The 25,470-nt window shown below is 34.0% G+C and overlaps 1 protein-coding gene across 3 annotated transcripts in view; it reads left to right on the top strand.

The window, feature by feature from the left end:
* Positions 1-25,470, top strand: part of PDE10A (phosphodiesterase 10A) — a 466,245-nt gene that overhangs the window by 360,990 nt on the left and 79,785 nt on the right. The gene's annotated exons all lie outside the window — the stretch shown is intronic.

Raw genomic sequence — 25,470 nt, 5'->3', positions numbered from 1 at the left:
ATACCCATAACTTTATTCTAGTATCCTGAAGTTTGAAAACCCAAGAAAAAAAGAAAGTTGTGGGAAGTGAGAAATGATCAGCTTTGTGAATAGTTCAGAATGAAAAACAAAACTAAAAATGGAAAATATTATCTAAGTCATAATCTATGACATGTGAATGATAGTTGAGAAGACATGACCCAACATTTAATAACCCTTTACTTTACTTAATGTTTGTGTGGTGCCCTCTCGTGGAGAAATGTATTACTGCTTCAACTTTGAAATCAAATTTAGCCTATATTCTGGGAAAGATGCAATATCATATCTTAAAATTACATTTGAAAAGACAGAAAAGAATAACAATTAAAGTTAAATACTAAAGATACATTTTAAGTAATAAATGCTTGTGATTATCTTTTACTTAGAAAATGAGATGTGAAAGGAATGAGATTATAGCAAATTTGAGTAAATTGAATTTTAGAGAAAACCATGTTAGGAGGATGAGAAAAGAATGTGAAGTAACAGCAGAAACTAGAAACAAGTGTCTAGAGGCCAGTTGTGATAAAGATATCTGGTAGAGAAATAACAAAGGATTAGCTAGAAAAGACTGACAAAAAGTGCTGAATATGGTAGACTTTTCATGAAATAAATATTCATTTCTTTTTGGAATTTAAACTTGCAGACAATAGAAAATAGGGATATATAGAAGTGATGCAGTTTTGATTTCATGTGTATATCTACTCTTTGAGAGATCACAATTTGTCTCATTCTTTTCATCTTTTGTGAGCCTTATTCAGGTGACAACAGAACATAGTATGTGCTAATTGATTATTAGTAGCTGATGCCTTTTAGTTAGACTTGTAACTTTGGTTACCAACATGTGTTTCTCTTTCTTTTTTCTTAACATGTTCTCTTGAATAAATTTTACTTGATTAACTGAAAAAATGTAGTTTTTGAACTTTGTCTATATGGCAGAGAATTTTTAAAAAGCTAGAAAATTCCTAACATGTAATATGTTAGATGGCTGGCTTAGGCAAAGAATTGTCTCTATTTTTACTGGATAGTATATGCTGTGACTTTGTTTAGCCTAAATGACAAGCTTTCATATGGCATAGAAATTAAGATATATATTAATTAATGTAATACTTTACCTTCAAAAACATTCCCTCAAAAAAGACTTTCAGAGGAAGTTTGTATGTATCTTTTTAACACTCTCTTAAGAAATCTTAATTGTATAAACATTTGATTTTTGCCCCTTCATTTGCATTTTGCTTTGGGATTGAGTGGGGTTATACATCTTTCAGGAGATTTTATATGTAATATTTTACTAAGACAAGACTAATGGTACTATTGTTATATACCTTGTAATTTAGATGTTAAAATATTGTTAAAATATAGTATTCCTTCTCTTAAAAAATTCATTACTTAATCATAATCTCTGTTTCATCATCTACACAAGAACTTCTTGAGATTATTAGATTATTTTTTGCATGTTTGTTTAGCTAAAAAATGCTCAGAAACACATTTTTTATTCGCTATATTAAGCTGACATGTCACTAGAAGAGGTTTGATTCTTTGTATTTTTTTTATATTTTGAAATGGGAAATAGAATAGGCAAACAGGAGACACTTGAGCCTACTCATGTGCTAAAACTCAAAAGTTTGCATAGGAAGTAGAGTGATTCATTCTCATAAAACACTTTTTACAAATACAAAAGATGTATTATATGCAGATTAGTATTCTTATGTTTTTGTCTTCACTCCCTTTCTCTTTCCCTTAATTTTGCTGCCTTCTCTATATCATGTGTATATCATATGCCCTACAATCCTAATAGCTGTACTCTATCCTCTTTTTTCCTGATTCGTTAATTTCATTCCATTTGCTTCTAGAAATTAAAGATTTAGTGGGATCCTGATTATTTATATGGACTATTTTCTCCTCTCATGATTAGAGTTCTTTCTGGTTCCTAAGACTTATCTTGTTTACTGCTAGAAACATAGTTATAGATGAAAAACTGCTCAAGAGAAGCAATTCCATGAATAATGCTTGCTGGTCTATAAAGTTTCTAGATATCAAACTAAGGAGTATAGTCTTTAGCTATTCTAAATCTTTCATTTTACAGATGACTAAATTTAGGCCCATACAAATTAAGTGACTTGCTCAAGATCACATAAGTAATAAATGACACTCATGATTCAAATCCTTTGACGCCAAATCCAGTGCATTTTTCACCACATCTTATGAGATCAACTGATTAAAAAGGGTTCTTGTGGCACTGTGTACATCAAGGAGAACAAGACTGAGGCAAGAGACCCAATCCTCTTCCAGTAACTTACTGTTTGACATATAGGGTAAGACTTCAATTTCCTCATGTGTAAAATGAATATCAATTAATCTCTCAGGTCCTCAAATATGTATTTCTGTATTTTAATTTCTGTAATCTTCTACTTTAAGAATAAGGAAACTCTGATTGTCAAGTCCTAGAAGACCTTTTCCAATTATTTCAGATAATACTGTGGAAAGTAATAGCAAAGCAAACTATCCTTTTTAGACAGCCAAGTTATTCAATTGAATTGCTTACCTTTAAATAGATCCCAACTTTAAAAGAAACTGTGTATTGTTATTGCCTTTGAAGTCTTTTAAGAATCTGAGAAAGACTGTAAGAAAATTAGAGGATAAGAACTGCTTAAAGGAATGTTGGCCCTGGAGGTAGATACAAAGGCATTTCTGATATAAATTTGCCCTTCAGTCAAATATATCTTCCTCTACATTGTCTCAGAGTTTTCACCTACCTTTTTTACATTGCCTAAAATTCTACCATCTATAGAAATATTTCAATTAAAATATATTCTTTTAAAAATAGAGATAACATAGAAAGGTAGATCAGTGGAATAGATTAGGGTTTAATGATTGCAGCAATCTAATGTTTGATAAACCCCAAATCCCAGCTTTTGGGAAAACTGGAAAAAAAGAGTATTGTAAATTTAGTTCAATATCTCATACCTATACCAAGATAAGGTCAAGATGGGTACATGATTTAAACATAAAGAATGATTTAAACATAAAGAATAAATTAGGGGAACATAAGACAGTTTACCTGAAAGATCTATGAAGAAGGGACGAATTTATGGCCAAACAAGAGAAAGAGAACATTACAAGATGTAAAATGAATAATTTTGATTATATTAAATTTAAAAAGCTTTTGTACAAAAAAAACCAATGCAACCAAAATGAAAAAAAATAACAAATTTCTCTGAAAAGGTATTATTTCTCAAATATATAGAGAATTGAGTCAAACTTATAAGAATCCAAGTCATTCCCCTGTAGATAAATGGGCAAAGGATATGAACAGGCATTTTTCAGATGAAGAAATAAAAGCTGTCAATAATCATATAAAAATATTACAAATCACTCTTGTTTAAAGAAATGCAAATTAGAACAATTCAGAGATACTACATCATACCTATCAGATTGACCAATATGAAAATAAAGGAAAATAATAAATGTTGGAGGAAATGTGACAAAATTGGAAAATGCATTGCTGGTGGAGTTGTGAACTGATCCAACCATTCTGGAGAGTAATTAGGAATTATGCCCATAGAGTGATAAAAATGCATATCCTTTGATCCAGTAATACATAAGGTCTGTATCCCAAAGAGATAAAAATGGGGAAAATGGTGAAAAAGAATTAGTAACTAAAGAAATGTCCCTCAATTGGGGAATAGCTGAACACATTTTGTTATGTGGTGGTGATGAAATACTATTGTGCTATAAGGAATGTTGAACAGGATGATTTCAGAAAGAAATGGAAAGACCTACACGAACTGATGCAGAGTGAAATAAGCAGAATCAGGAAAACATTGTACACAGTAATAGTAATATTTTGGAATGATCAAATATAATAGACTTTATTACTAATAGCAATACAAAGATCCAGGAAAATTCTGAGGGAGTTATGGGAAAGAATGCTGTCCAACTCCAGAGAAAGAACCATTTGAAACAAGATTTGCAGAAGAAAACATGTGATTTATCACTTGTTTATTTGGGTAGATATTTTGATGTTTTGTTTATTCACTTACAAAAATGAATAATATGAAAAAATGTAAATACCTCAAATTTATTGAAAGGGGAATATGGCTTTTACTCATTAGTGTGAATTAGTTTAAGTTGCTTTTGCCTTAGCTATATTCCCCCAAACCAAGGAAATATAGTGCTTTTGCTTAGAGGTAAAGAAATGAGTTTTTGTTTCTTATTTTTGTTTTGTATTTTTCTTTTTACAATTTAGATTTAAACATCATGTCAGTATATCAATGTTATTCAAGCACCATATTTATAAATATTTTAAAAAGTAGAATTTTAAAACCACTAGTTGTTGAACAAACTTTTTGTAACTGAGCTCAGTTCTCTATTCAAGTTCCAAGGCAATCACTGACGTCATTGATATGAAAAAAATCCTTCTTTATCCCACTGTCTGCCACAAAATGGGTGGGTACAGACTCATTAGATAATTGGTAACATCTCTGTAAAACTAGTATGATTACATTCCATCCCATTTTGTGTCTTCTGTAATTCAAGGAATAAAATTAGTATAGTATGAAATATGTTCTCAGAAAAGCATTATTAGACTAGAAATGTGGTATTGCTTACCAACAATAAATATTATTCATAATTTCCACATAAGTACAACCCATAGCATATTGATGGTGGAGTCATGCAGACTTATTATTTTTTAAGTTATTTTTACTACATTTTATTTTTCCTAATTACACACAAAAACGATTTTTAACATTCAGTTTTTAAAAATTGTGAGTTCCAAATTCTCTCCTCATTATTTCTCTCTTCCCCCCTTCCTGAGATATTAAATGATCTGATATAGATTTTACACATGATAATCTTATAAAACATTTCCCACAAAATATGGAAGAGATCTCAAAACATAAAAAAGGAAGAAATAATATGAAATATATTACGTTTTGGTCTGCATTCAGACTCCATCAGTTCTTTCTCTGGAGGTGGAAAGCATCTTGCATCATGAATCTTTAGGATTTTCTTGGATCATTATATTTTGAGAATAGCTAGGCCATTCACAGTTATTCATCATAAAATATTGCTCTTACTGTGTATAATTTTTTTCTGGTTCTATTTTCTTAACTTTTCATCAGTTCATGTAAGTCTTTCCAGGTTTTTCCAAAATCATCCTGTTTATCATTTTTACAATAGCAAATTATATTTCATTACAATTATATATCACTACTTATTCAGCTTTTCCATAGTTGATAGACATCACCTCAGTTTCCAGTTCTTTGCTATCACAAAAAGAGTTGCTATAAATATATTTGTACAAATAGATCCTTTTCCTTTTTTTTTTATTCTTGATGGGACTTCATGATATCTGAATTATTTCTTTCTTGCTGCTTGCAGTATTTTCTTTTTACAATATTGGCCTGGGAGCTCTTGAATTTGACTAACATTCCTGGGAGTAGGCATTTGGGGATTTATTGCAGGAGGTGATCTGTGGGTTCTTTCGATGTCTGTTTTGCCTTCTTGGTCAAGAATATCTGGACAGTTTTCTTGGATAATTTCTTGTAATATGGTGTCTAACTTTTTTTTTTTTTGGTCATGGCTTTTAGATAATTAAATGATTCTCAGTTTGTCTCTCTCTGATCTGTTTTCCAGGTCAATTTTTTTTTCAAAGAGATATTTCATATTTCATATTTTCTATTTTTTCATTCTTTTGATCTCAAGAAATCATTAGCTACTATTTACCCAATTCTTATGTTTAAAGACCAAATTTCTTCAACAACCTTTTGATCTTCCTTTTCAATTTAGCCCATTTTGCTTTTCACAGCACTCTTTTCTTCATTGGATGATTTTGCACCTTTTCCCAGTAGGTCAATTCTGATTTTTATGAAGCTTATTTTTTCAGTGGATTTTTGTACCTCTTTTTCCATTTTTTATTTTTAAGTTCTTATTTTCTTTTTGCATTGCTTTCATTTCTTTTTTCCATTTTCTTCCCATTCTTCTTCAACCTGTCTTATTTGATTTTTGCATTCATTTTTGAGTTCTTCCAGAGCTTATGACCAATTTCTGATTTTTTTTTATTTTTGGTTTTTGCTTTTGCTTGCTTTGCATGTGACTGCTTGCATCATCTCCTGTTGGTTCTATTCTTTGATCTATTTCCCATAAAAATTTTCAAGGGTCAAATGTTTCTTTTGCTGTTTACTGATCTTTCCACTCTTTTTTTCTTGCCTTTGGACTGGGAACTCCAAAAGCTGCTTGCTAATTCCTTCTCCTCTGCTGAATTTTGCCCTGGGGCTAAGTCTTCAGTGCAGCTGACCAGAGTCTTGAAAGGTCTGAGCCCAGTTGGTATGCTGAGAGTTGTGCTGGTGCCAGGGCTTGAGATATCAAGGGGGTGAGTCTGAGATGATCCCTTGCTGGTGCAGCCCCTATTCTGTTCCCTAAATTGGCTCACACCCAGGTTCTGATAATCTCATGGTAGGTTGGGTCGTGGGGTGGTGGTGGTCATCCTGCTGGCCTCTATTTGGGTTTTTTTGGTTTGGGTCTGATTTTGGGTTTTCCTTAATTCTTTAAATTCAACTCTCTCTACCTACCTTTTAAGTTGTATTCAGTAGGAAAGCCCCTTCACTTGTCCTGCTTTGACTCCTGTCCTTTTGTTGTGCCTTGGAAAGATCAGTTTGGAAGCGCTGTCAATGTGGTTTCTGCTTTTGCTGTTCCTAAACTGCAATCTTGGCTCTGCCCCATTTTACCTTCTTTATTTTTTAAACCCTTACCTTCCATCTTAGTACCAAGATTATGTATTGTTTCCAAGACAGAAGAGTGGTAAGGGCTAGGAAATGGAGGTTAAGTAACTTAACCAGGGTCACATTGCTAGGGCAAATTTGAGCCTAAGACCTCCTGTCTCTCAATCCAGTGAGCCACCTATTTGCCCCCTCCCCCACTTTAACTTCTTTTAAAAGAACTCTTTGGGGTATAAACCTAGTAGTGGTATTGCTGGATCAAAAAATAGGCACTGTTTTAAAACTCTTTGTACAAAGTTCTATATTGATCTCCCGTTCAGCTCTCAACTCCACCAACAGTGTGCATCAGTGATCCAGTTTTACCGAGCCCCTCTCTAACATTTATCATTTTCTGTTTTTGTTGTATTGGCCAGTCCAATTGGTATAAGATGGAACTTCAGAGTTGTTTGTTTAATTTCCATTTCTCTAATCTATAGTAATTTATTTTTTAATTTTAATTCTTCAATATTAGTCATTGTTGTAAGAGAATACTCATATAAAACTAAACCCCAAATAAAAACATGAATAAACTAAAGTGAAAAATAGTATGCTTTGACCTGAATTCTAACTCTGTGGAGGTTTATAGCATCCTTTGCCATAGGTCCTTCAGAATTGTCCTGGATCATTGTATTCCTGAGAGTAGCTAAATCTTTCATGGTTAATCATTGTGTAGTATTGCTTTTGCTGTGTATGGCATTCTTCTTATTTTTCTTTGCCTCAGTTCATGTAGGTCTTTCTACCTATTCTGAAGTCATCCAGCTGATAGTTTCTTACAGTGCAGCAGTATTCTATCACCATAATATACCCCAATTTCTTTAACCATTCCCCAATTGAAGGGTATCCTTTCAATGTCCCATTCTTTACTACCATAAAAAGAGCCACTATAAATATTATTTTACAAGTGGGTCCTTTCTAATTTTCTCATGATGTCTTACAGAATCAAAAAGTATACACAAGTTTATGGCCCATTGGGGCATAATTCCAAATTACTCTCTAAAATGTTTGGATTAGTTCAGAACTACAACAACAATTTATGTGTTCCAACTTTGTCACATATCTCCAATATTTATCACTTTCCTTTATTTTCATATTGGCCAATATGATAGATGCGAGGTGGTACCTCGGAGTTGTTTTAATTTGCTTTTCTCTACTCAAGACTGATTTAAAACATTTTTATGTGATTATTTAAAACTTTGATTTCTTCATCTGAAAACTTCTTATTCATATCCTTTGACCATTTTTCAACTGGAGAATGACTTGTATTCTTATAAATTTTACTTTATTCTCTATAAATTTGAGATATGAAACTTTTTTTTTCAAACCCTTACCTTTGCCTGGGTATTGGTCCCAAGGCAAAAGATCAGTAAGAGCTAGGCAATGGAGGTCATGTGACTTGCCCAGGGTCACAGAGCTAGGAAATGTCTGAGGCCAGATTTGAGCCTACAATCTCTCATCTCTGGGCCTAGCCTTCTAATCATTGAGCCACCCAGCTGCCCCCAGAAATCAAACTTTTCTCAGAGAAAGTTGCTATAAAAATTTTCCCCCAGTTGTTTCTCTTCTAATCTTGCTTTCATTGGTTAGGACTTGTTCTTAAGAATATCAGTTTATGAAGACATTTGAGAGTCAAATAAATTTCACTAAAATTATAATTTGTTTATTCTTGAGGAACCTACATTTATTTGTCAATGAAAATGATGTCTATGAATGGTAAAAATTGTAAAACAAACTGCAAGTTGTAAAAATTAGAACCTACTTAATATCTACCAACACATAACATGGTGGTTAAAATTATACACCAAAAGCTTGCTTTTTCAAAAATTAATAACTAATGGTTCCACAAATTAAAAATATAACCTCAAAAATATCCATGAAGATTCAGCAGATAAGTTGTAGTAGAATCAGACAAAAGCAACTAGGTAGCATAATAGATTGAATCCCAGGCCTGGAGAGGACTCATGTTTACGAGTTCAGATCTTGCCTCAGACATTTACTAGCTATGTGATTCTAGGCAAGGCACTTAACTCTATTTGCCTTATTTTCCTGGTCTGTAAAATGAGCTGGAGAAGGACATAATCTACTTTAGTACCTTTGCCAAGAAAATGTCAAATGGGGTCAGAGAGTCAGACATGAAGGAAAATGACTGAACAGCAACAAAGATCAGACCATTTTCTCAAGCAGAGCTGTTTGCCCACATTTTCCTGGGCATAACCATGCAAATTTACACATAAAATTTTTAGTATATCACTGAAACACATGAAACTGAAAACTTTCAAAAAGGAGAGAATTATCAGACTAAATTAAACTATCTAGAAATGGATGAGATATATATCAATTCTATTACCCTGTCCACTATTAGAGCTGTCCTGAAGATGCTTTAATAAAGATTAGAGAAGATAGCTTTACATCCTGTTATTCTTCCAGGTTAAAAAAGTAGTTATTGTACAGTCATCTATAGAATATTAAATATAAAAGATTACTATCAGAACAGTAACTTGTTTTTGGACTATTGCTATCTGAACTCAATTAAAAAGAAAGAGAAGACAAATGGGATTGATACTAATAAATTATACAAAAAGCCACAGAGATACTTTGGGGAAAAAATCAGGCATCATTTTACTAAGAAAGAATAAAGGTTCAAAATAAGTGTACATCATTGAATTTGTAAAATGTAACTCAAAAGAGTTTACTTCCAGATTGAACCCTTGAAACACTTGAGATCTAAAAGTTAAATAAATAGTATTCCAGGTGTAACATCTGTGTGAACTCAGCAAGAAATATATCAACAAAGGAACATCAAAAAATGACTGTCATGCAGATTTGTTTATGGGTTTGAAGGTTTTTTTATGATGATTATTCAAAACCAGTTATCTCCACCTGGAATTATAAAAGAATTTTCCTTAAGGATCTCACACTTATTGATCAATGCAAATTATGCAAACAAATGATAGAAACTGTGTAACCCATCACCATAGGATGTATACATTTAGTACCTGCTAACAACCTAGCAAAAAAGTATAAATGATTGGAATTAGACATCAGAAGATTACTATTTTGTTAATATCTAACAAGTAATATACATTATCACAGACTAAACTGTTGACTCAATTCATCTGGGTGTAATACTGGTCCAAAAATATGTAAGAATAACATTTAACAGATCTCATTATACCAAATATTCAAAACTTCCAAGCTGCATGAAAGAAAAGTCATTTTTGATACAGAGCTCTACCATATAAATCAGCCATATTGGGATGGAAGAAATTACTTATTATCCCCATTATCCTTTCTGATACTGGAATTGAATTGATATTTTTGGTAAAGTGAATAATTTGGTTTTATCTACTTATTTATTTGCCAATAGAACAGTAAACATAAAAAATAGAATAATTATTTGTCCCAGAAGCACTCCAATCTGAACTTAAAAGATGCTTTCTTTCCATCATCATAATTTTTCTCCATTGATGTTTAAATATTGCTTGGAGATAGAGATTGAATACTGTATTTGAATGAGGTCAATCTAAACTAAGATGGTATGACATTGACCTTTTCCAGGCAATATTCCTTGAAGATAATGGCATGAGCAAGGAGAGAGTGGTGTCCATATGTGTCAAGAGAATTACTGGAAGAATTACTGGCATCTTGTTTAAAGAAACTTATACTTACATAATACTCATTTAAAATATATTTTTGAAAATATAATATGGATAATGAAAGACATGGAAGGAATTCTAGTAAAGATCTATATAACATTAATAGAGGGATCATCACACTAAAGTAGCTTTAGAAAGATGAACACTTTTTTTCTTCAAAGAGAATTTATGTTCTCTGAGCACTTGATAAATAGGGTCAAAACTTAAAGAAATACTGTTTCCCAAAATTGCCTGATCCATAAATATTTAAGAACAAAATCTGTAATATACAATAATAATAATAAAGTCACATGGAATGAAAAAATTTCAAAATATAAAGACTGAGCAGAATAAAGCAAAACCAGATGGGAACAGAATGAGATATACCTAACAACTTTTGTATTTTCTCCTATGGAAATTATGTCATATATGCTTTCATTGAATCTACAGAATGAAGTAATTTTTTTCTGGAATGATCTTACATCCAAAAAAATTTCCTCAGATACAAACAGTTATTTTTTATACTTGTATACATACAGTACAAAGAACATTAAAAATAAACATGAAATAGCAGGGTAATGACTTGACTATTCCTATTGGAATATCATTGAAAAAGATGACAATGATGAGATTGATAATAGTCTTCATTGAAAATTTTCAAAGCAGAATTTAATTTTTGCTTATATTTAAACTGGTGAAGTAGCTTTTACTTGGTATGACTATGTTCATTTCCTAGATGACAAAATAGCCTGTGTAACATTTAAAATAGTTGGAAGGCCATAAACTGTAAGAGTTAAATGGTTGAGGTTGTAAACTGTAGTGAGTAAAATAGTGACTGCAGAAAATATGTTTCCCTACAGTGTCTTGGTTTTAAATCAAATATAACGTGGTCGCCAGGGAAATATTCTCCATTATGAATATACCCAAGTCAACTGGGTTTTATAGAGAATTTAATTAATAATACAATGAGGAATTAAAGAAAAGAGAGAAAGAGAGAAAAAGGAAATAGTATGAAGGGCCTTAAGCCAACATGGCCTAGACCTGAGTCTTAAGAGAGAGATCAGTCAGTCAGTCTTTTATCACTCACCACAAGGTCTGTCTAAGCAAGGATTCTAGTGACAGAGTCTCCTAAGAGAGAGTTCCAGCCAGAGTCCTCCTCAAAGAGATTTCCAGCCAGAGACTGTTCCAAAGGGCCTCTCTCCAGAGCCTCCAGAGGGACAGAGTCCCCTCAGAGGAGCTCCAGCGAGACCTTCTTAGAGATTGTCCTCCAAGAGCTTCCCTTATCCAGAGCCTCTCTCAAGAGATTTTTCAAAAGGATTCATCCTCAAGAGATTCTGCTTTTTTTATATAGGGGGTTTTCTCCTATGTCACCTCCCCTAAGTCCTTACATCTACCAATCACAGTAGACGTTTTCCAAAGGACAGCCCATTAGAAAAACACTGCTGGGTCGACTAATCCCTTTAGTAAGTTTGTACCAGAAAAAACTTCTGAATAAGTTTTCACCTCTTTGCTCCTGGCAAGTTTACAAGTTGCCTGACCTTTAATAGGTACTTAGCACCCCATTGTATTAATTCTAAAAATAGGCATGACTTAAAGAACTTTTTGCCTCATTATAAGTATGGGTTTAAGTACTTTCATTGTTTAGCAAGGAGTTTTCTCCCCTAAAGCAGTCTTAAGTAGGTGGAGTAAGGTCCTCCTATTTCTGATCCAAGTAGAGTTCTCACTGTCAAAATGGGGAATGTTCCCAGTAGGGAATTGTTCCAATGGAGAATTCCCAGATGGTGAAATTTTTAACATTCACAAGTCTGAGAAATTTCAAGATTTACACCTGAGACATTAAGCAATTTGTCCATGGCCACATAGTATCAGAATGGAAGTATTTGATTGGAGGTCATTCAGATTCCAATTCTAGCCCTGTATCAATGAGCAAGCATTAAGTTAAGCATTTATGATATACTAGGCACCATGCTAAGTGCTAGGGATTGATTCAAAAGAAAGCCCTTACCTCCCTCTCCAGAAGCTTCTAGTTTAATGATGAAGATGATGTGTAAACAAGAACATACAAGTTATACATGGAGAGAAGAAAGGTAACCAGAGAGAGGATGGCATTAGTAGCTGAGGCGATCAGGAGAAGCCCCCTTTAAAAGGTGGTACTTGAGCAAAGTCTTAATAAAATAACAGCAGCAATGTCTTAAGAAAAATAAGATAAATGACTCATCAATGAATACAGAGGGCAGTCCTGGACTTGGGAGGTCCTGAGTTCAAGTCTGGTCTCATCCACTTCCTAGCTGTGCGACTCTGACAAACACGTAGTACCAGTTCTCTTGACACATACAGACACCGCTCTCTCCTTGCTTGTGCTTTATCTTCAAGGAATATTGCCTGGAAAAGGCCACAGTCATATCATCTTTGTTCAGCTTAACCTCATTCAAAGACAGTATTCAGTCTCTATCTCCAAGTAATATTTAAACATCAATGGAGAAAAATTATGATGATGGAAAAATAATAAAGTGGAGGATAAGGAAGAACATTACAGGCACCAGGGATATCCAGTTCAAAGATATAAATATGGAATGCCTTTTGAGAGAAGTAGCAACCCCAATGTAGCATGATCATGCATTGAGTGAGGGAGAAGAGTCAAGAATAAGACATGAAAAGAGAAGAGCTGAGGATTCAAATACCTTTTTCCCTGCCAAAATAGAATAGCTTATCCTGGCATATAATAAGGTTAAATATCTTTCCTCATTTCTTCTCTTCCCATTCCTTTCTCCTTTAATAATCTGCTCTCTAACCTAAATGCAAACAGTCTTATTAGTATTAATTATGATTGAAATTGTGTTTGTGTTATTAGCAACCTGCTGACATCTGGTCTTACCTTGCTTTACATTGTAAATTTAGGAATTATTAGTCATCAAATACCTTGGCTGTGCTTGCCAATTATATAATTTAAATATCTTGTCCTTTTAGGAGAGCTCTGAGCCTAGTCCAAAATAATTCATGCCAAACTACCTTTAATATCTCATCAAAGTCCATTATAGTTTTCTTTATTTTACATTAACTCAGCTTATCACTGGCAGTTGCTATGTGAAACTTCTCCTTAATTCTACTCACAAGTCTTTTCACATTTTCTTTGCTCCTGCCTAGTAATTGCTTAAATGCATTATTCTGGGAAGAGAAAATTTGTTCCACCAGACTCAGGAATGAAGAAACACTACTACTGTGATCAATGCATTAGATCTCTTTGTTTTTCATTGAAAAAGCAGTTGATTATAGAGATTGACCTTTTGTGTTTTTTTCCTCCCTGTAATTTCTTAAAGATGATTAATTTCTACTCATTTCTCCTGCTTCTTTTCTAGAAATCTCTCTAAAATATGAACGTAATCATTCAGTTGTTCAGGAATAATTGATTTGGGGTTGAGACTGATTTAAAATTTAGATATTAGGAGCACTTCAGCTCTGTGCTCCTCTGAGGCTTTTGTTCTTCAGGGATTCTTTACTGAGTCATGAAGGTAGAAAGCCTGGTGATCAACTTTCATCTTTAAAAAAATTTTTACACATATGCATAAGTTATGTAGACCACCCACTTAAATAGGGTATGAGAATAACCCAAAGTACCCATCAGATGCTTTAAAGTGAGTAAAATTCTTTTGAAGGGTAAGGTCATGGCATTGACAGGAAAGGCTGTGCCTACCTAACACAGTCTTGATACATATAGTTGTGACAAGACAAAGAGGGTATAGTTGTAACATGGCACAGTTTGCTTTATGACAGTTTTTCCAACATCAAAGTCTATTCTCAGAGTTTGAACTGTAACAAAAAGAGGGAACAATAAGTTTTCTTTGGTGATTGAAAATATTTTCTTCATAACAGAGCTAATGTTGGCTCATATAGGGTTACTACAGGTGTTTTACATTACTACTACAGAGCTGACATGGTTGGTCTGATTTGACCTATGGTTCTAGTCCATGATTTTGACAGTAATAGTTTGACAGCAGCAGAGTTTACTCTGAGTGTACACAAGCAAAAGACTGTTGTTATGCCAAGCTCACAGCACATCTTGATTGGGTGAGATATGCTCAATTGCTAGGTCTGGGTTTGGGGAACATGATAACTCAGAAAAATGAGAGACTTTAGCAAGAGGTTAATTTTAGAGTCTTGATACCTGTATTAAATTATTTGCCTTCCCAAGGTGGAAAGGGGGGAGGAAGGGAGGTAGAAAATTTAAACCTAAAGATTTAGAAAAAAAATCATTTTTACATATAATTTGGGGAAATAAACTATTAAAGATAAAAAGGAAAAGTTTCCACAAATGTCTCTCTAAAGAATTTAGGACTGTGAAGAGTGAATCAACCTCTCTTTGTCTATAAATCAGCTAATTTTAAGTTGATCAATCAAAAACTTAAGTACCCTTACTTTGTACCTTATCAGTCACTAAGTTTGAGAGTTCACAAGTCACTTGCTAGAGTGGGTGACAACTCCAGAGGCCACTGCCCTCCCACCCATGCAGTGTTAGGCAAATTGAAAGACTGCAATTGGTTCCCATAAAGTGGTGAAGGGACAGGAAGTGACATGGAAAAAAAGGACAATAAAAAGTCCTGAACTACCTGTCCAAGGGACTTCTCATTGAGGCTTCTCCTTTGGAGAATAGATCCTTGGGGCTTTGGGACATCAACTTTGACTTGGAGCTTTGAGCCTTTCGACTAGAGTTTTCAGCTTCAGGATTTCCACTTTGGGCTTTGGAGCTTCTTGGAGTTGTGGACTTTGTTGTTGGGTTCACTGCTGCCTCAGTGAGCTTAGCTCATGGGAGTTTTTCTGCATTGGGACCTTGCCTGGATCCTGCCCACCTTGCTGGTGAGTGACTAGAATTCCCATGTGGATATTGGAACTCTGTCGGGGAGCGAGCTTCATTTCACAAGATCAGCATTTAAGGTAGGCTAGGCCTTACCCTTTCCCTTCCATATTTCTCTCTTTTTACTAATATTCCAATTAAACAAAATTGTTAATAGCTGCTAATACTTTTCCTGACTTAAGGGATAATAATGGGCAACCATTTTTTAACACTCTTATTTAGTCAAAATGCCACATTAACCATTATGGTGTAGCAGTTACTGTGTCTTACGTAGAATATAAAACAGTCCTGAATCATCTCCATTTAATAAACTCTTAGAGGATTCATAGGCTATGATCACTACTGTGTTGATACATGAAGTACGTGGCTATATTTATTGATTGCTATTTTATTGCTCTAATCAATTAAGATTTATTGCCGCAAATCAATTAATAACAAGTATTTATTTTAAAGTATCTTCTTAGTTCCAGACATGAGTTTACATTCAAATGGAGAAGACAAATAAGTATTTAAAATATACAATGCAAATATGAAGTTAGCTTGTGTTTATACACAAAGTTGTTTTTAGAAAAGATTCTATGGGAGGAGGGCACTAGCCATTGGGGAAGATCTGGAAAAATGTCATTTAGAAGATGGTATCTTTGCAGCATTTTAAAGGAAAGAAGAGTCTCTATAAAATGAAAGTAAGGAGGGAATGCCTTCCAGGCTTTGTAGACTACTGAAGCACAAAGATAGAAGGATTCTTATGGTGAGTGAAGAACAAAAAGAAGATCATTTGGCTGAATCAGAGTGCAGGAAGTGGAGTAATATCGAGTATGGCTAGAAAGATAGGTTAGAGCCAGGTTGTATAGGAATTTAAAAGCCAAACAAAGGAATGTATATCTTATTTATTTATATTTTATTTTAAAGGCAATGGGAAGTAACTAGAATCTATTGAAAAGAAGAGTCACATGGTCAGGTTGTTTTGGCTGCATCTGTGTGGTATGGACTGGGGTCTTGAGAAACATGAGGCAAAAGTCCAATTAGGAGACTATTGCAGGACTCTTTGTTGAGAGATATGTAGGAGTAAAAAGGAATAAATATTTCTAGTATTTAAAAATATATAGGATTTTTAGTAATAAATCAAGAGAAGGGAAAAAAAGGTCCTTTCAGTCAAGTGAGCAGAGCAAAGAGAGACAGAGACTGATACCTACATCACTTTACTAAAAGCACAAGCTCTGAAAAAGAGCCCCACAGCATTTGTCTCTGCCAAATTTATCTCTTAAGCATTCTTACGTAAAATGAAGATGTAACTTAATAGGATGCTGGGAATGTAGTTCAGGTGTTGCAAATTTTCCATCTGCACATACTAACCCCCATGATCCTTTAGGAGACCAGTCTTCCCAAAGGATCATTTTAAACATAATTAACTAAGGTACATACAATTTTACACAGGGAAAATACAACAACTTGGGAATAAGGAAACAAAAGGGAATCAAGAACAAAACCAATTAGGGGGCAGTCCCCTTTGGTACAACAAACAAAGAACATATAAATAATGTATTCAACCCCCCGTCCCCAAATTTCAGTTCCACACATTCAGTTCTGCTCAGGAACTCCTGGAGCAACATGCAGTCTCCATGGGCATCTCCATGACATCTTCCACAAGGAATTCAGTCTCTGGATTCCAGAAGACAGTAAATTTTTTACCCTTTATATTTTTTTTTTCTCAAAAGCAACTTAAAACTTTCCATTACAAAATAAAAACACATTCCCTCCTGAAGAGGATATCAACACATCTACCCCCTCCTCCCCGAGGAAGATTCAGGGTTACACATAGGAATTACACAAGGATACATGGTCAACTCATAAGCATATGAATCAATTATCAAAAACGTCAAAGAATCCAAAGAAATTTTTAAAATAACCTCTGAATGAAATATAGAATATCAAAAATGTGAAAAATTCTAGGAAAAAGGGGGAAAATTTCACATATTATAACAGGTTCTTGTAACAAGCCATGTCCCATAAACCTGCAATGACAATCACTCAAAATTATCACATCGTGAAAGAAAATAGAAGAAAAACTAGGTCTCAAAACAAATGAGAAATAGCATTCCTTGGTTTGACCCTTTTTTCCATTTTGAAGGATAATGGAGCCAGAACAATTGATGTTATATACTTGATAAAGACTGTGGTACAAGGAAGTCCTGCATTTAACACATGTTGAACAGCCTCAACCTCGAGTCTCACACATGATTAAGTCCTTGAGCTCTTTGAGCAGAATGTCATCAATTCCCATAGGATTGGTTTGGTTTTTTACCTTTTGTGCTTGTGTGGCACTTTGCAGGTCAACTTCTGTGCTCCTTTGTGGTCCATTATTTCCTTGATTCAGACATATTCATTGAGCAAAAGTCTCATGATATAAGTTAGTGGCAGGTTGAAAGTCCAAAGCTTCTTGGGTACGCATCTATATGCTAGGCAAATGGACATTTTAGCTTATTCTATTGCAAAAAGTAAAGCAATAAAAAATATCTTTTCAATATCGGTGACATGTGCCTTAAATATAAAAACAAAAAAAAATGAGAGAAAAACTCAAATACTGTATCACACATGAAGGAAGAAAAGCAAAAATGAAAAAAATATCAAAATTGTATATATTTCACAATTACAGAGATAAAATATGTTTGCCAAAAATAAGATTCATTTCTTCTTTAACTTGCTATGATCCGCAGTATGAGTGCAAATGAGGTAAGTAAAGTAATGGAGGTATAGCACCAGTAATACATTCAAGATAAAAACATTCCCAGAAGGCACAAAATGTTATAAAAGGCACATAAGGTCAATATAGGTCACTAAATAAATTTTTTGTTTGTTTTAGGTAATATATATATATATATATATAGTTCTATAAGGGCAATTTGTTCAAGTAGAAGGATTAATAAATACAGTGCAACAAATAATACAGATCCAGCAGTAGGGAAGTCTTATCATGATCAATAGTCAATACAGTCAATTATTCATTATCAACTGAAGGTACAATCAGTCACATGAGTTGCTGTGTGACAAATACATGCTACAAGTTCTTTTACATCTAGCAGATCTTGCAACCTTAGAAGAGATAGGTTTCAATAAAATCTAAAACACAAACCTTTATATTGCGATAAAAGTATTCTTTTGATTCAAAATATCATCCAGAGGTCAATAGACTTTATGGGAAATGCTCCCTCTTGGGAGTCATCCAGGGGTATTATGTCCCCTAGGAATACCTTCACACCTCCACTGGTACGAAACTGACACTATATGTCTCATCCATTGCATTTCTACAAAAGCAGAGGTGGGAAATACAAATATTGCTATAGCATTTTATTTCAGTTTCTTTTCTAGTAGATCATTAATTTTTGATTGTTTTTCTTTATTTCCTTTAAAGACATAAGCAGCAGTTCACCTTTGGGGTGGGAGAAGGGACATGGTAGGATAGGGCATTGGGAGAAGGAGCAAGGGAGGGAGGTTTAGCCAGGAGTTGCTCAGTATGAGAGAGGAGGTTTTCCATCCAAGACATATGAGAAGGGTCCATCTTTATTTCAGGAAAAATAGAATTTTCCTCTCTGAGTAGTTTGGAAACAGGCTTGTAAAAATTTGAATTAGACATTTAAATGGAATCCTCCTTTTCTACTGGATTGTGTAAACAATTCAATTTGTATTGTTGCTTGTATTTTTGCTTGCAGTTTCCTGATTCACAGCCTTTTGCATCTTAATAGTAATAAGTAGGAAAAGATTTCCTAGCAGCATTAGGAAAAGGAGCCATTCGGGAACCTTAAGGGTTTCCAATTTGACAAAAGCCGAAGGGCTTTCTTGTAGAGAAGCGATCATGTTGTGTGACTTTTATTCTATAGAATGATATAGGGAGGCTACATTGTCTTCCAATTTTCCCAGCAGTTCTTATCGAATAGTGGATTTTTGTCCCAAGACCTGGGATCTTTGGGTTTATCGTATACTGTCTGGCTGAGGTCACTTGCCCCCATTCTATTCCACTGATCCTCCTTTCTGTCTCATAGCCAGTACCAAATTGTTTTGATGACTGCTGCTTTGTAATATAGTTTGAGGTCTGGGACTGCTAGGCCCCCCTCATTTGTGTTTTTTTTTTCATTATTTCCCTGGATATCCTTGATCTTTTGTTATTCCAAATGAACTTTGTTATGTTTTTTTCTAAATCAGTAAAGAAATTTTTTGGGAGTTCCATGGGTATGGCACTAAATAGATAAATAAGTTTGGGTAGGATGGTCATTTTTATTATATTGGCTCGTCCTACCCATGAGCAGTTAATGTTTTTCCAATTGCTCAAGTCTAGTTTTAGTTGTGTGGCGAGTGTTTTGTAGTTATGTTCATATAGTTCCTGTGTTTGTCTCGGGAGGTAGATTCCTAGGTATTTTATTTTGTCTAAGGTGATTTTGAATGGGATTTCTCTTTCTAGTTTTTGCTGCTGAGCTGTGTTGGAGAGATATAGAAAAGCTGAAGACTTGTGTGGGTTTATTTTATATCCTGCAACTTTGCTAAAGTTGTTGATTATTTCAATTAGCTTTTTGGTTGACTGTTTATTATTTTTAGGAATGACCCTTCTATTCCTATGCTTAAACACTAGAAAGCATAGGAATTCTGTACCCATTTTGACCTTCTCTTGGTATAGGGTATGAGATATTGTTCTAAACCTAATTTTTTGCTGTCTTGATTTTTCAATTTTCCAGCAGTTTTTGTCAAATATAGTTATTTTCCCAGAAGTTGAGGTCTTTGAGTCAGCCTATCATAGAGAAGATTACTGAGATCATTTACCCATAGTATATTCCATTGATCCACCCTTCTTTTTCTTAGCCAGTACCAGATTGTTTAGATAACTTGCTTTATAGTACAGTTTGAGATCTAGATCACCTTGTTTCACTTTTTTCATTAATTCCCTCAATATTTTTTATCTTTTATTCTTCCAGATGAATTTTGTTATTCTTTTTTTCTAGTTCTACAAAATAGTTTTTGGTAGGTTGATTGGTATGTATATAATTGCAAATCTGTTACCCTAAAAAAGAACTACATTTCCTGGGAATCTATTGACTTCCTGTCATTTCATATTTCCTGTAGATAGGAAATAAATATTCTGTGGGCAGTCCTGCTCGCTCTTGGGCTTGAAGGCAAGGATGGTAAGCATGGGGGGTTAAACTGGCTGATTAGCCATGGGCACATGGTCTTTTTATTTTGTTACCTTTTTATTCCTTTATTTCTAATGATCCTTTAATATATCCCTTAAAATATAACATTTTTATTATTGAGATCTAATTTTAATTTTTACATTGATGGCAGCCAGAAATTGGAGAAAAAACTCAATTTTTTAAGATAGCCTAGATAAATTTTTAAGCCACATTTCTTCTACCACAGGTTTTCACAACCACCCACCACCCCCTCACAAACTCTAAGAGAACTCTGACCACTCTTAAGAGCTGCTGCCCTATTTCTGCCATTTTTCATTCCCTACTTTTTGACCCATTGCCCCCTCTACCAGCTTGGCTGTTTTTAGTTTGAGGGACTTAGCTAGGGACTCTTGGATTGAGCCCATGTTCCTCATTTCCTTGCTGCTGCCTTTGGTGTTGCTGCTACTGATACTGGCTGCAATTGCACCTGCTCCAGCTCCTATTCCTGAATCTTCCTCCTGATCTCTGGCCCCCAATCCCAACCACTATTATTGGTCCTGCTAGGCTGCTGGTAGCTGCTGCTGTTTCCTCGGAACTCAGAAACGTGGAGATGCTCTCTGGGCAGCTGGTAAAAATCAGGGTGTATTTTTCTTAGGAAACAATTAGCCCCTTAACTCCCTGTCCATGTTTCAGGGGAAACAAACTGTTCCCTAACATTTTTCCTCAGGGGAGAAGGGGAAGGGAAGAAGTTTACTCTTCCAAACAGGAAGTAAAATTGCAAGCATGACCTACTCTATGAAAGCACAGTACCTTGCCTATTTCAAGCATCTTCCAGTTTTAGATGTTTTGTTTTGTTTTGTTTTTTTCTCTCATTCATGGGTGCACTGATCCTTTCAATTATCTTGTCTGAGATTCAGGGGAGAAATTAATCTCCCTACAACTATTTGCCATTTGGGCCTGCCCAGTCTCTAAGATTCTTCCAATTTGGAATTCCTTAACACTATGCTCAGCAAGGAATTCTCCCTTGCTATGAGAGGTCCCAGAGCTTTGACAAAAGGAATCTGAATGGATAGAGAAGGAATTTTAAGAGACTGGAGGTGAAAATTTTAAGTCTTTTCAGACTTCATTGTTTTATAAAAGTCTGTATTTTTTGTATTTTGCTGATTATTTATGATTTAATTTTGTTGTTTTAAGTTCATATATTAATTTGGTCAATACTATTCTGTTATACTGAATCATTTTAATCTACTGTGGTTTAACTATTAGATATATTCTGTTACCTTTCCCCTATAACTATACTGAACAAAATATTGTAAAGCCCATAAATAGCTTTTTCTTTTATTTTGCATTTGTTAAGTGTCACATAGATGATGGATGAACTCAACCTGGCTAAAAACCCTTGAAGAATTTAATGAACTAAATATCTCTAATTGATTTTAAGGGGTCTTCAGACATGATTTTTAGATTTTTTTCTTTCAACAACTCTGACTGATCATTTTGCCTGCCTCTGAGATTTTTGTAACAAGAGGTAAAGGGTACTTTTAGTAGCTGAAGTGAAGTGCAATTATAATCCCCACCTCCACATTTGTAAAAATGTAAATGAATGAAACATAATAGTCTCATACAAGAGGAGCTGAGGAGTTGTTCCTTATGTGTGGTACCCCTAACTCTTCAGCTTACTCTACCCTTCCACCAGAATGATCTAGATTCTTGGTAACGTTTTTAGACCCAACATAAACAATATAGAGGTTTGGTTTTTTCTAGACTGCTCTACCACATTTTTTTATTGATGGCAGTAATAGATTTTTTAAAATATCTCGGACAAGTTTGAAATATTGCTACACCTAAAAAAAACCCCTAAAACTTGTAACAAGTATCCATTGGCTTCTAAGGTGTTTTTTTTTATGTCATACAGCAGACTCATGTGAATTCTAATGATAGTGGGTTTGTTTGCTATTGTCATTAAAGGGGCTGTTATAACTTTAGGGATTTTAATACTTCTTGAATGTGCACTACATGATGTACTATTGTTCTTTATAAAAAACTGTTAGTGGATCATGGCCAAGTTTGAAAAGGAAATGGATCTCATTTTGGGGTGAGAAATCTATGTATTCTACTTTTCCTTAGCTGATATAGTATGTCAATGATTATAAGTTATATATTTTTCATTTCAAAAACATTTTTATTATTGTTCTTGCTTGCATGTGCAATATACTATTTCAGTTTTATTTGTTCTCTCCTTTTTGTATTTGAAGCAAATGTCACCACTACTGAGATTTTCTTTAACTTTTTTGATTTTGCAGTAATATAAGTTTAAAATACATTTGCCCTAATTTTGATGCATACTCAAAAAGCTTTAGACTATAAAATGATGCCACAGATTGTTTAAAAAATTATGGGTCTTTGTTTAATGATTTTGTTTGATTCTAGGAGAAGGGAATACAAAAAGAGCCACTGCACAGTGCCAAAGAAGCACAAAGTTAAACTGCATAGTGCAAATTGAGCATAAGGTCACAGGGACCAATCAATCCCAATGGGATTGATGAAAATTTGAGCCAAGACAAGAGGACTTGAACTTGTTTGGTGTTCGAGGTTGCAGCTGTTTTGATATATGTCCAAGGCAGGACTTTCTTATCCAACATTCTATGAAGTATCTCAAATTTGGCTCCTACCTGACTCCTATAATCTAGTCTCTATTCTGTTTTTCATAGCACGGCAGGCTTTCTGTAGTCCTGGCTACTGATTGTGTAAGTGCATAATTGCTTAAATCACTTTAATTGGGCCCTGATTCAAGGACCTGTTACAGGTTTTTTTTTCTTTACTTAGGATTTTTACACATAAGAATTTGATAGTCTATATTTCATCCACAGATTATTTTCTCTTTTATTTGGATTTTTTTGATGTTTTGGATTTCTCTTGCCAATTGATTCATATACCTCATATAACTCAGCCATGCATCCCTAAGTGATCCCTGTGTTTTTCAAAGCCCTCTTCAAGGGGGAATGTATTATTATTGTTATTCTAAATTACAAAGTTTAAGTTCTTTTTGAGAGTAATTTTAGGATAAGAAACACACTACCTCTCTGTATCCAGAGAGTGAACTGTTTGGAGAAGGCACCATTAAGATCTACTACTACCCTCTGCACCAGAAGATACAGAGTGAACTTTGGGATGTGGTGATTTGAACTGTGTGGGTTTGAATTAATTTGTTTTGTATGTATACTCTTATGTCAAAGGGGATTGCCTCCAACTGGCTTTTTGTCAAGTGCCTAAAAATCATGGCTTTTGTTATTTTCCCTTTTATCCCCAAATTGCTGTAATTTAAAAGTTGATTATGTTAAATGATCAATTGGGGAGACTAGGCTCCTAATCATCATCAGGGGTGAATGTATAATTGAAATTCTGTTACCCAAAAAAGAACTACATTTCCTGGGAACCCACTGACTTCCTGTTGTTATGTACTTTTGGTAGACAGGGAATAAATATTCAGTGGGTGGTCCTGTTCACTCTCTTGGGCTTGAAGGCAAGGATGGTAAGTGTGGGGGTTTTGAACTAGCTGATTAGCCATGGGCACGTGGTCTTTTTTTACTTGTTACCTTTTTTTCTTTACTTTTAATAATTGTTAATAAATCTCCTAAAATTTAACATTTTTTATTATTAAGACTAATTTTAATTTTTACATATGGCATTGAATAATTAAATTCATTTAGGTTTTATTGCCATTTTTCAATATTAGCTTGACCTGTCTATGATCAATGAATGCTTTTCCAATTGTTTAGATATAATTTTATTTATGTGAAAATTGTTTTGTGATTGTGTTCATATAATTCCTGCTTTTGTCTTGACAAATATATTCCCAAATATTTTATCTTGTCTAGAGTTGTTTTAAGTTGAATTTCTCTTTCTAATTCTTGATGCCAAGTTTCATTGGGAATATAGAGAAATGCTGATGATTTATGTGGGTTTATTTTGTATCCTGCATTTGATTTTCTAGGATTCTCTAAGTATACCATCATACCATCTGCAAAGAGTGATAGTTTAGTTCTCTTATTGTCTACTTTAATTCCTTTGATTTCGTTTTCTTCTCCAATTGGTGAAACTAGTATTTCTAGTACAATATTAAATAACAGAGGTGTTAATGGGCATCCTTGATTCACTCTTGAGCTTATTGGGTAGTTGTCTAACTTATCCCCATTGCAGATAATATTTGCTGATAATTTTAAATAACTACTACTTATTATTTTGAAGAAAGGCCCTTTTATTCCTTTGCTTTCTAGTGTTTTCAATAGGAATAGGTGTTATATTTTGTCAAAAGTTTTTTTCTGCATCTATTGAAATAATCCTGTGATTTCTGTTAGTTTCATTATTGTTCTGGTCAGTTGTACTGATGTTTTTTCTAATATTAAACCAGCCTTGAATTTCTGTTATAAATCCCACCTGGCCATAGTAAATAATCCTTGTAATATATTGCTACAGTCTCTTTGCTAGTATTTTATTTGAGATTTTCCATCAATATTCATTAAGGAAATTGGTCTTTAATTTTTTTGTTTGTTTATTTTTGGTCTTCCTGGCTTAGGTATCAGTACCATATTTGTGTCATAAAAAGAATGTTTTAGGACTCCTTCTTTGTATATTTTGCCAAATAGTTTGTATAATACTAGAATTAAGTATTCTTCAAATGTTTGATAGAATTCACTTGTGAGTCTATCTGGCTCTGGGGATTTAAAAATTATTTTTATTCAATTAATTAATTTAGAATATTTTTCCATTGTTACATAATTCAAGTTCTTTCCTTCCCCTCCTCACTAACCTTTCCCAAAGTCGATGAGCAAATGTAGTGGATTTTACATGTATCATTGTTTAGAGCCCATTTCTATATTACTAATATTTTCAGTAGAGTGATCATTTAAAGTCAGCATCCCCAATCATATCCCCATTGAACCATGTGATCAATCATATCATTTTTCTTCTGCTTTATACTCCCACAGTTCTTTCTCTGGATGTGGATAGAGTTCTTTCTCATAAGTTCATCAGAATTGTACTGGATCTGCATTGCTGCT

The sequence above is a fragment of the Monodelphis domestica genome, chromosome 2 (genome assembly GCF_027887165.1).
Source record: "Monodelphis domestica isolate mMonDom1 chromosome 2, mMonDom1.pri, whole genome shotgun sequence".
NCBI lineage: Eukaryota > Metazoa > Chordata > Mammalia > Didelphimorphia > Didelphidae > Monodelphis > Monodelphis domestica.
Note: the sequence above shows the minus strand (reverse complement) of the source record. Positions and strands in the feature narration are given on the sequence as shown.